Consider the following 12,823-nt stretch of genomic DNA (forward strand, 5'->3'; position numbering starts at 1 on the left):
TGAGATTGGTCAAGAATCGGGGGGGGGGGGGGGAGGAATAGAGAGATTCATTCAATCCAATCTGCAAGAAAGACTATAGTAAACTCTTCTAATTACATCTTGCGTGAGTTTAAAGAATTTTTTAGGGAGATCTACACTTCTGGCTGTAAAGAGGAGGGTGGAGGGATGGGAATGCTGATTAAGAGAGCCAGGTTACCCACAGTGTCACCAGAACAGAGGGAGAAGTTGGGGGCGCCAATTACCTTAGATGAACTGGAACAGGTCCTGGCTGGTACCCTGGGTGGATCTTCCCCCGGACAGGACTGTCTCCCCTTTGAGATCTATAAAAGGCATAAAAAGGTATTGCACTCTTCCAGGTATTGGAGTAGGAAGGGAAGTTTCCTAGTTCCCATGGGGGAGGCAGAAATTATTCTGATCCTAAAAGAAGGTAAGGACCCCCTAGAGAGGGAATCATATAGGCCCATCTCATTACTTAACACTAATGCAAAGATATTTGCAGGAGTGCTGGCCAGTAGGTTAAATAAAGTAATCCAGGATATTATAGGGGAAGATCAGACTGGGTTTATTCACGGACGTACGATTATAACCAACCTCAGAACACTATAAAAGAATATACAGCTGGCTGGATCAGGGGGCTCCCTCTCCATCCTGTCATTGGATGCTGGGAAGGCCTTTGACAGGGTGGAGTGGGCTTTCTCTGGTCAGTAATGGAAGAATTTAATTTGGGGAAGGGATATATAGATATGGTTAAGTTGTATGGTAATGCAAGAGCTACTGTTACGGTGAATGGATTACACTCTGACCCATTTGGGTTGGGTCGTGGCACTAGGCAGGGATGTCCCCTCTCCCTCTTACTCTTCACCCTTAGTATTGAGCCTCTGGCTAACCTACTTAGATTAGACCCAGGTATTATTGGTTTCGGGGCAGGGGGTGAGGGGGACAGGGTGTCCCTTTATGCCAACAACATTCTTCTGTTTCTTCAAAAGCCAGTAGTGGCCATTCTGAGGGGTTATTGAGATTAAATTAAAAAAAAAATAGGGAAATTCTCAGGTATGGATATAAATTGAGGTAAGTCGGTCTTAATGCAGGTAGGGTCTGAGAAAGAGTTGATCTTCCAGCCATTACGTATGCTGGGGGTCGGCGATGCCTTTAAATACCTTGGGATTCAGGTATCTCAGAATATAGAGACCTTTAGTGAGTTGAACCTCACCCCATTGATAATTACAGAGTAAAGTAGAAGTTTGGTTGAGACTACCTATATCTAGAATAGATAGGCTGGATTTCTTGAAGACTGTATGCCTTCCCAAGCTTTTGTATGTGTTCAGAGTAGCCCCATTGTGGGTTAAGAGGAAATATTTTAAAAGAATTAAACTTGTGCTGAATTCCTTAATTTGGGGGCGCAAATACGTTTGGATTAAACTATAACTGTTGACCGCCCCTAAGGAGAAAGGTAGTCTGGGTCTTCCATTAATGGAAAGCCTGGCCTCCCAGGCTTTCTGGCTCATTGACTGGAAGGATAATAAGTTCTTTTCCCAATTGGGAGCAGTTAGATGCAGGGCTCCAGGAAAGTGGTTCTTTATCTGATTGGCCCATGGTTAAAACCCTAGTTAGAACTTGGGGGGAGCTAAAGAAATTATTGAGTTTGAAGTTGTTGTTTTTTATTTCACTTCTCTCTGGGCCCATGTTCGTTTGGTAGAGGTCAGGAAGATGGGGGTATTACACAATTTATATGAAAAAGGTTTGAGATTTTTATCTGATGTGGTGGTCCAGGGTAAGATCAAGACATGGGAGCAGATTAAAGTTGAATATAGTGTTCAAGAGAATCAGTGGTTTGAATATACGCGGTTGTCCAGTACCCTAAAGGCGGATTTGGGTAGTTCAGAATATAGATCTACGGCACACCCGATCCTAGATAAAATTAGAGGGATGGGAGTAAGTGGTAAGGGTGTGTTGTTTTTGTATAAGTCCTTCCAGTTGGAGAGGAAATATGATTTTAGGAGCCAAGGGGCCTGGGAATCAGACCTTGGAGATGTGGTGAATAGAGATGAGCGAGTAGTGAAATATTCGACTTTCGAGAATTCAAATCGAATAGGCGCCGAGATTGGACTATTCAAACGAATATTCGATCCCATTATAGTCTATGGGAAAAAAATTCTCGGCATTTGGAAATCCAAATTCGACCACTTGGAGGTCCCCAAGTCCCCCATGAAACCTCCCTAAACGATGCCAACACCTCCGGAATGACACTGGGACATTAGGGGGAGCATGCCTGGGTGCACCCAACACCCCAAAATCGCAGTATAATGCCACTCTCCGCAGTTGCGAAGGAAAAATATTTGCGAATGCTTTACGGCATTGTTCACACATTTTGTTCGTATTTCTTGCGCAGCGTTACATGCATGATTCCAATGTGCGTCTGTAGAGCGTCATGTTATTCGCGCGTATCATGCTGTACAAACGTTTCTGGAACAGTATGTATGACGTGCCTTTTTCTGGGCTACTGGAACAATATGTATCACGTGCCTTTTACTGAGCTACTGGAACAGTATGTATGACGTACCTTTTACTGGGCTACTGGAACAGTATGTATGACGTGCCTTTTTCTGGGCTACTGGAACAATATGTATCACGTGCCTTTTACTGGGCTACTGGAACAGTATGTATGACTTGCCTTTTTCTGGGCTACTGGAACAATATGTATCACATGCCTTTTACTGGGCTACTGGAACAGTATATATCAGGTGACCTTAGTGGGCTACTGGAACAGTATGTATAACGTTAATGTGCACTTAGTGGGCTAAACCAGGGACACTATAAGTCACTTGTACACACAGGGTACTGGAATGAATACATCTGCTGCTACTGCTGCTGTTGTTATCACCTATTTCTTAGCACTGAGAAGTGCTTTGGATTCAGAGATGACTTTTTCGCTGGATCTTAGCCCTGAAAAGGACTTTTGGATTCTGTAGTAAGCCTGCCTAACCAAAACGCTACTAAAACCTATCTCTCCCTGCTCCAAGATCTTTCCCTGGCTAGGTTGAAAGCGCATCTGCAGTCGAGAGGCGGGAGCAAAGTATTTAAGATTCAAGGTCATGTGGTTCAGCCATCCAATGAGGGTAGACGCCGTTTTCGCGCGGCGTGCGTACTCCCAGGGTCCCTCACGGCCTCCCTTCATGGTGATTGGATTAAAAAAAGCGATGGGAGGGCTTTCAAATGTTTCCCAGGTATTCGCCACACTACTGGATTGAATTCGAATCTTGTGAATACCGCAATATTAGATCGAATATCATCTCAATCGAATCGTATTCGCTCATCTCTAGTGGTGAACTGGGGTGTAGTTCATCGTAATATAAAAGAGGTGTCAGTGTCTGGGAAGCATCAGTTGATACAATTCAATATAGTTCATAGATCGTATTACACACCAGCCTTTCTGTATAAAATAAAAAAACAGAGGGATGCCTTCTGTAATAGATGTTTGAATAATGTAGGGGATTGTAGACATATGCTCTGGTTTTGTGGTAATATGAATACATTTTGGAAGGGAGTGACCCGGGGGTTAGTTCGGTCATAGGACAAAAGATTGAAGATGATTTTGGATTGATCATTTTGGGAGACACATCTAGACTTACTTTTGGGGTCACCAAGAAACAAAGGCGGACTTTGTTGAAAATGTTTTGTAATAATGATAAAATGGACCTCCTCTAACCCCCTTGCTTAAAGGAATGGGATAATTGTGCTAGTTGTTACAGGGTTGATAGATAAAGAAATGTTTATCTAAATTAACCTTAGTAAGTACTAAAATATTTAATGTGGATTTTTTTTTCTCAGTGTGTTGGGGACAGGGCAGGGTGGGGGTTATCCGGAGAAGAGTTGATTTAGAATATATGGCAGCACTGTATTTGCTACATTGAGTGTGAATAATAATATTTGGCTGCGTTGTTTTTGTATATATTATGGATAAACTGGTGATTGTAATTTTTTATTACTGAAAATAATAAAAAGATTAATATATATATATATATATATATATATATACTGTATATATATATATATATATATATATATATATATAAAGGTAAAACCAATTACTTTATTATAAACATGTTGTCCAACATAAAGACATCAAAAGCATAAAAACAGACAGGGAGTCCGTTATAAAAGAGACGGTCCCGTACAAAAATAATCAAGAACAGGAATAAAGTACAGGACAGGGTACAGCCATGTTCACACATGGCAAAACAGCGGCTGTTCTGTGACAGGGCTGTGTCACAGAATGGCCACTGTCTGAGATGTTCAACCGGGTGAACATCACTTTAATAGAAAAAATACATAGTTCGAACTTGGCCTAACATTGCAAATAAAGTCTCCCAAAGTGTACCAGCTAGAGATGAGCGAACATGCTCATCCGAGTTTGGTACTCGTTCAAGTATTAGGGTACTCGATGGTACTCGTTACTTGGACGAGCATCTCTCGATACTCGAGAAAATCTCATCATCCGTTTCCTGTAAGTTTCTCAGCCAATCAACATGCAGGAGACTCTTTGGTACATCCTGTGATCAGAAGAACCCAACAGCCCTTGTAAGGGCTTAAAATCTTTATTTTTTTTATTACTCCAGACTGCTGGCTGGGACTTGCAGTGCAGCTACCACGATATTAGCAGCACACTGTGGTGATCGGCTGCTGGCAGAAAGGAAACAGCAGGTGTTGCATACAGACCCATAAGAAGTCCTATTATATTATTTTGTGGCTGGTGCTGCTGTTGTACATTATATTGCTGTAATTTGTAGTATGGCTGCATATAACCTCACTGCTCATTGTCCTGTGTAACAGGTGGCATAGACCATATACCACCACCACATACACACAGACTATACGACAGCCTCCAAAAAACTAGTGTGAGCAGTATATGTTCTTATTTCTTAGTGCTGCCATATCCAATCTCACTGCTAATTGCCCTGTGTAAGAGGGTGGCATCCACTATATACCTCCATTTACCAACAGATTGTATACCACAGCCTCCAAAAAACTAGTGTGAACAGTATGGGGGACATGTATCATCCAGCGCACGGATGATTTTCGGCGGCAAGTGCCGATTTGCGTATTTTTTTATTCGCAAATGGCCGATTTGCGAATAAAATATTCGCAAATCGGCACTTTCTGCCGAGTACGCCGGGGGGGCGGGGGGGTGAAGGGGGCGGAAAGGAGGGCGCGGACTCAGTCCGCGCGATTCACCATCCGTTCCGCTAAAAGATACGCCAAAAACCTACTCCAGTCCTCAGCTGGCGTAGGTTTTCGGCGGTGCGCACCGATACGCACAGGATTTATGTACAGGCAGTCCGCCTCTACATAAATCCCCGTAGCGCCGGAGATGCGGGGACATTTATAAGTCCGGCGTAAAAACGCCGAACTTAATAAATGTCCCCCTATATGTTCTTATTTCTTAGTGCTGCCATATCGAATCTCACTGCTAATTGCCCTGTGTGAGAGGGTGGCATCCACTATATACCTCCATTTACCAACAGATTGTATACCACTGCCTCCAAAAAACTAGTGTGACCAGTGTATGTTCTTATTTCTTAGTGCGGCCATATCGAATCTCACTGCTAATTGCCTTGTGTAAGAGGGTGGCATCCACTATATACCTCCATTTACCAACAGATTGTATACCACTGCCTCCAAAAAACAACTGTGACCAGTATATGTTCTTATTTCTTAGTGCTGCCATGTAACGCTGGGAGTTGTGGTTCCCCTGTGCCACCACTGCGATGACGTAAGTCGCACCAGGGAGCAGAGTCTAAGGGGCCGCTGGTCTTCACCAGAGCCCGCCGCCAGACAGGACGGATTTGCTGCGGCAAGCGACCCCAGCGACCCCAGGTTGCTACCCCTGGTTTGGTTTGCTAGTGGTGGTGGTGAGGTGCAGCTGGAGACTAGCAGGCAGATAGGCTGGAACTGAGACAGCAGTGAGATGGCAGGAACCAGGAATGGCTGGAAACACTAGGCAGGATACACGGACAGGAGTATACAGGCAGGATACAGGGCAGGATCCACAGGCTGGATACAGGAGAGCTGGGCCACACACTACTGGGAAGCATGTAGAGGCTCCAACACCTGTGGTGGAGCAGGGCTGCAATTTATAGGAGAGCTGCAGAGCAGCAGCCAATTAAAGGCACAATGACCCCTTAAATTATAGCAGAGCAGGTGGGCGCGCTCCCTAGGAGACAGGGACGTGCACGTCGAGCTGACAGGGAGCCGGAGGAGGAGACTGAGGAACGAGCCCGGCTGCCTTTAGGGAAAATAGCGCAGCCATGGGAAGAGGCACGTGCTGCGGCCATTACATGCCATGTCGAATCTCACTGCTAATTGCCCTGTGTAAGAGGGTGGCATCCACTATATACCTCTGTTTAACGACAGATTTTATACCACAGCCTCCAAAAAACTAGTGTGACCAGTATATGTTCTTATTTCTTAGTGCGGCCATATCGAATCTCACTGCTAATTGCCCTGTGTAAGAGGGTGGCATCCACTATATACCTCCATTTACTAACAGATTGTATACCACAGCCTCCAAAAAACTAGTGTGACCAGTATATCTTCTCATTTCTTAGTGCTGCCATATCGAATCTCACTGCTAATTGCCCTGTGTAAGAGGGTGGCATCCACTATATACCTCCATTTACCAACAGATTGTATACCACTGCCTCCAAAAAACTAGTGTGACCAGTATATGTTCTTATTTCTTAGTGCGGCCATATCGAATCTCACTGCTAATTGCCCTGTGTAAGAGGGTGGCATCCACTATATATTTCCATTTACTAACAGATTGTATACCACAGCCTCCAAAAAACTAGTGTGACCAGTATATGTTCTTAATTCTTAGTGCTGCCATATCCAATCTCACTGCTAATTGCCCTGTCTAAGAGGGTGGCATCCACTATATACCTGCACATTCACACCCAGACTCTATACCACTACCTCCAAAAGTAGTCTGAATAATATATTTTCTTGGCTTGCTGTGATCTTTAGTGCAGCTATCTCAGTCTTGACTGTGCAGTGTCCATAAAATGGTGAACCCCAGGGGTAAGGGTCGAGGACGAGGGCGTGGGGTTCCAAGCGATGCAGTGGGCAGAGGCCGTGGTTCTAGGCAGGGTGACACAGCAGCACCCATTGAGGAGGGAGCAGTGGCACACCGCAGTGGCACACTCAGCAGAGTGAGGAATTGGAGGAAGAGCTGGTGGATGAGGACGAGTTGACTGACCCGAGCTGGGTGGATAAGCCTAGTGAAGACAGAGCTTCTGAGGGGGAGGCAAGTTCAGTCACAGGACCGGTTGGAAGAGGAAGAGGGGTGGGCAGAGGCAGAAGCAGGGCCAGAGCAAGTAGATCAGATTCAGCTACTGTTTTTACGGAGTCAAACTCCTGTGGCCAGACCTAGATGTTCGCAAGTCTGGAGGTTCTTTAAAGAAAGTGCGGATGACCGACGGACTGTAGTGTGCAACATGTGCCACACGAGGATCATCAGGGGAGCCACCACTACCAGCCTAACCACTACCAGCATGCGCAGGCATATGAGTGTTAAACACCCCACTCAGTGGAACCAAGGCCGTTCAGTGACTCCAAGTCACACCCCTGCTCCTTCCCCTGTGTCACGTGCTGGCTCTGTCAGTCCAACCCCACCCCCCCCCCCCGCCCAGGCCCCAGGCACGAGTGCCTCCCGCCCCGACAGCCTCCAAAAAACTAGTGTGACCAGTATATTTTCTTATTTCTTTATTTCTTAGTGCAGCCATATCCAAGCTCACTGCTAATTACCCTGTGTAATTAGCAGTGAGCTTGGTTGCGTGTGACAACGGGCAGAACCTGGTGGCGAATTTGCAACTCGGCAGCCTCACACATGTAGCATGCCTGCCTGGCCCACATGTTCAACCTAGTGTTGCTGCGGTTCCTTAAAACCTACCCCAATTTGGATGACTTGCTCACCAGGGAAAGTTACCCCAACTTCTAAAGTCAAATTCAAAGTCAAATTCAAACTCAAATCAGTGGTGGGGAGAAGTGATGAGTCACATGATGCAGGGAAAGTTACCCCAACTGCTACAGTCAAATTCAAAGTCAAATTCAAACTCAAATCAGCAGTGGGGAGAAGTGGTGAGTCACTTGATGCAGGGAAAGTTACCCCAACTGCTACAGTCAAATTCAAAGTCAAATTCAAAGTCCAGGCTGTTGCCCATTTCAGACCACTTAATTTGTGGATGAAAACACGCTGGGGGTGTGCACTGCCTAACCTTCATCCTTTCAAGTCACTGTTTAGCAGGCAGGATCAATCAGGTTGGTAGAGGCAGTAGTAGTGGGTGGGTTTTCCATCAAATTCAATTTAAATTTGGCGTAATGTTGTGATTAGCCAGCCCAAGCCATACATGGTTTGGGGGGGGGGGGGGGGTCAGATTGTGGGTACAGAGTCGCTTTAAAGCGTAACTATAAAATATTTTGACCTTTTTTAGTTTTAGTTAGCTTAGGTCATGATAAGAATTTTTGCAATATACATTAAAAACCTAAAATGAACAGTTTTTTAAATACATAAGGCTGATTATGCCCTGACAGCTCTGTCTGGCTCTGACTAATTTCTGCATTCCTGCTGGACACGCCCCCTTCCTGGAGATCCGTCCTGAGTGTACAGACTGTGACAGGAGGATCAGATAACAGCCCTGACACAGAGAGAAACATAAACAAAACCTCCTCCCCCCTCACAGAGGTGACTAAGCAGAGCTGAGGGTGTTGTGTGTGAGGAGCAGCGCAGGGGAAGAGCTGTATGGAGGGACAAATACCCAGTGCTTCACCCAGGGGGAACATGCCACCATCACTCCAATGTACTACATGAGGGAGAGTGGGTGAGTCACTGAGGGAAGGACTACAAGTCCCAGCACAACACAGCTGTGGTCCTTTCATAGTACATATAACATTTACTATCAGATGTCTGCAGAAGGGGCCCCCACCTCCATGGCTGACATTATCCTACAGTGTTATGAGAGCAGATGACTGTATCTAATCCCACTGTGTGTGATACCATCTGCTGGAGCTCTGTATCTAATCTTACATTGTGATACTGTATGTTGGGGCTGTATCTAATCCCACTTTGTGTGATACATCTGCTAAGGTGCTGGTCAGTGAATGGAGGGACCCAGCCAGGGAGATGAGGGACAGGCCACGCCCACTTTCTCTCAGCCAGAAGAAAAATTCATTTATTCTTCTGAGCCAAACAACTGGGGGTATCTCAGCGAGCGTACACGCTATCAACACAGTTTACGGCTCTTTTTAAAGGGTAACACATGGGCTTTTTATTTGAGGAATTTCATTTTTTGGCTACTGAAATTATAGTTACACTTTAAAGGAGAAGTCCGGCGAAAATTTTTAATAAAGTATTGTATTGCCTCCCAAAATTTATACAAATCACCAATATACACTTATTACAGGAAATGTTTATGAAGTGCTTTTTTCCCTGCACTTACTATTGTATCAAGGCTTCACTTCCTGGATAACATGGTGATGTCACGACCCGACTCCCAGAGCTGTACGGGCTGTGGCTGCTGGAGAGGATGATGGCAGGGGGATACTGAGGGACACTGGGCAATGGAGGGACACTGAGCATCCCTCTGCCATCATCCTCTCCAGCAGCCACAGCCCGCACAGATCTGGGAGTTGGGTCATGACATCACCATATTATCCAGGAAGTGAAGACTTGATGCAGTAGTGAGTGCAGGGGAAAAAAAGCACTTTATAAACATTTCCCGTAATAAGTGTATATTGGGGATTTGTATAACTTTTGGCGGGCAATACAATACTGTAATAAAAAAATTTCACTGGACTTCTCCCTTAATTCTCTATAGGTCTTGTTATCCCTTATCCTGTGAATAACTAGGAGAGGGGTATGTTCTCATGTACTATATGGCTGGACTCAGACGAGGCATTTTTCAGAAATATGTCATATGGCATTTTTGGGGTTCAAAAACGCAGAGACCAGATGTTCGTTGATAGTCAGTGGGGAAAATCGAAACACAACACCCATAGCACATTTTTCTGCTATGGTGGTTTTTTTTGTGTTTTGCCACAAGCTTCTATAGGGGGGAATATTGTCATGTCTATATGGAAATTAGTGTTTTTCCCCAGTTCTTCAACATAAAATCACATGATAAAGAATCACATAATTTGTACCGAAAAGCCCCACAGGGGATAAAATTAGAACTAAACTTTACACTAAAATGAGAACATGCCAGAAAAAGTGCCAGAAAAAACACCAAAAAGCAGGAAGATGTGCAACAGTCTTAATCTTGGTTCACATTTGTAGTGAATTCAGTAGAATTAAATTGGTCCTTTTTTTCTTTCAAATCAACTGGTGTATAAAGATTTGTATTTAATTTTTTTTTTTTTTTTTTTTTTTAAACAGTACTTATCAACTGCTGTATGTCCTGCAGGAAGTGATGTATTCTCTCCAGACTGACTCAGTGTTCTCTGCTGCCACCTCTGTTCATGACACAAACTGTCCAGAGTAGAAGAGGTTTTCTATGGGGATTTGCTACTGCTCTGGAGAGTTCCTGTCAGGGACAGAGGTGGCAGCAGAGACTGTGCACTGTGTCAGCCTGGAAAGAACACAGCAGCTGATAAGTACTGGAAGACTTTTAAATAGAAGTAATTTACAAATCTATATAACTTTCAGACACCAGTTGGTTTGAGAAGAAAAATGTTTTCTTTAAATTAAATAAAAAAAGTCAATTAGCTTGACAGTGGAAACTTAAATTAGGCAGTGTAAAAATACACTATATTAAGGTCTCGTTCACACCACGTTTTTTATTCTTTTTGCTCCATGACCTCCATACCTTCCCATATAGTTATGATGGAGGCCACGTTATACCATCTGTTCTACATAGACTCTCAAAATTCATACTGAAATACCTCCTATTCTTGCTTTTTTTTAAACCCCCCTTTTCCTATTTTATGAATACAAATAAATAAATAAACATATTTGGTATCGCCGCTTGCATATTCTCCCGAACTATTAAACGATCACATTCCTGATCATGCACAGTAAACAGCGTAAGTGCAAAAAAAATACGAGGGCACGGGTACAGGTAAGTATACTTTCGTTATTATGTTCTTGCCTGCCTGAGATTTGTCAGTTTAAAGGGAGACTCCGGATAAGAAAAACTTGTTTTCTATTAAAAATACATTAAAAGTTAAATATATGTGTCTATACAATGTATTACCGTATCTGTATGGTTCTGCCACACTGGTAGCTGATAGAAATCCAGGAAGTGAAAAAAATGGCCCCTATGCAAATCCACATTGTCTCCTGCCCCCACTGCTCTCCTCCCTTAGGAGACAAATCTTCCATGCCTCTGTCTCACATTGTGTGTGTTTTCTGAGATCAGGCTGATGATGCAGACAGGGGGCAGGGCGTGATGTCCCAGGAGACTTGGCTGGATCCCCCAATCCCCTGAGTGATACACCATATCTGACCAGCCAGAAGCAGGTGCAGCCTTGATTTCTCTAATTGTGCAGAAGTGTGCAGTGAAATTAGGGCTGTGTTCACACATGTTGTCATGAGTGTGTGTCATGAGTGTCATTGCAGTACTGCAGCGTATTCCCAAAAATGATGCAGTAACACAAATAAATGATGCTAAATGGCAGAGAGGATCAGAGCCTTATTGTGGGGCTCAACTTCAAAGATAACAGATGCTTGATCATAATATGTGCGTGAAAGTGAAAAGAAAAAAAAAATCAAAAAGTTCTTTATTCCAAAAGTACTTTATTCCAATATCAGCGTTACAGGTAGAAAATACAGTGTGCTGTGTGCTGTTACAGGTAGAGAATACAGCGCGCTGTGTGGTGTTACAGGTAGAGAATACAGTGCTGTGCGGTGTTACAGGTATAGAATACAGCGTGCTGTGTGGTGTTACAGGTAGAGAATACAGTGTGCTATGTGGTGTTACAGGTAGAGAATACAGTGCTGTGCGGTGTTACAGGTATAGAATACAGCGTGCTGTGTGGTGTTACAGGTAGAGAATACAGTGTGCTATGTGGTGTTACAGGTAGAGAATACAGCGTGCTGTGTGGTGTTACAGGTAGAGAATACAGCGTTGTTCTGTGTGGTGTTACAGGTAGAGAATACAGCATGCTGTGTGGTGTTACAGGTAGAGAATACAGCGTGCTGTGTGGTGTTACAGGTAGAGAATACAGCGTGCTGTGTGGTGTTACAGGTAGAGAATACAGCATGCTGTGCGGTGTTACAGGTATAGAATACAGCGTGCTGTGTATTGTTAAAGGTAGAGAATACAGTGTGCTGTGTGGTGTTACAGGTAGAGAATACAGCGTGCTGTGTGGTGTTACAGGTAGAGAATACAGCGTTGTGCTGTATGGTGTTACAGGTAGAGAATACAGTGCTGTGTGGTGTTACAGGTAGAAAATACAGCATGCTGTGTGGTGTTACAGGGAGAGAATACAGTGCTGTGCGGTGTTACAGGTAGAGAATACAGTGTGCTGTGTGGTGTTACAGGTAGAGAATACAGCATGCTGTGCGGTGTTACAGGTATAGAATACAGCGTGCTGTGTATTGTTAAAGGTAGAGAATACAGTGTGCTGTGTGGTGTTACAGGTAGAGAATACAGCGTGCTGTGTGGTGTTACAGGTAGAGAATACAGCGTTGTGCTGTATGGTGTTACAGGTAGAGAATACAGTGCTGTGTGGTGTTACAGGTAGAAAATACAGCATGCTGTGTGGTGTTACAGGGAGAGAATACAGCGTGCTGTGTGGTGTTACAGGTAGAGAATACAGTGCTGTGTGG

Source organism: Dendropsophus ebraccatus, chromosome 8, assembly GCF_027789765.1.
Source record: "Dendropsophus ebraccatus isolate aDenEbr1 chromosome 8, aDenEbr1.pat, whole genome shotgun sequence".
In the NCBI taxonomy this organism is placed as follows: domain Eukaryota; kingdom Metazoa; phylum Chordata; class Amphibia; order Anura; family Hylidae; genus Dendropsophus; species Dendropsophus ebraccatus.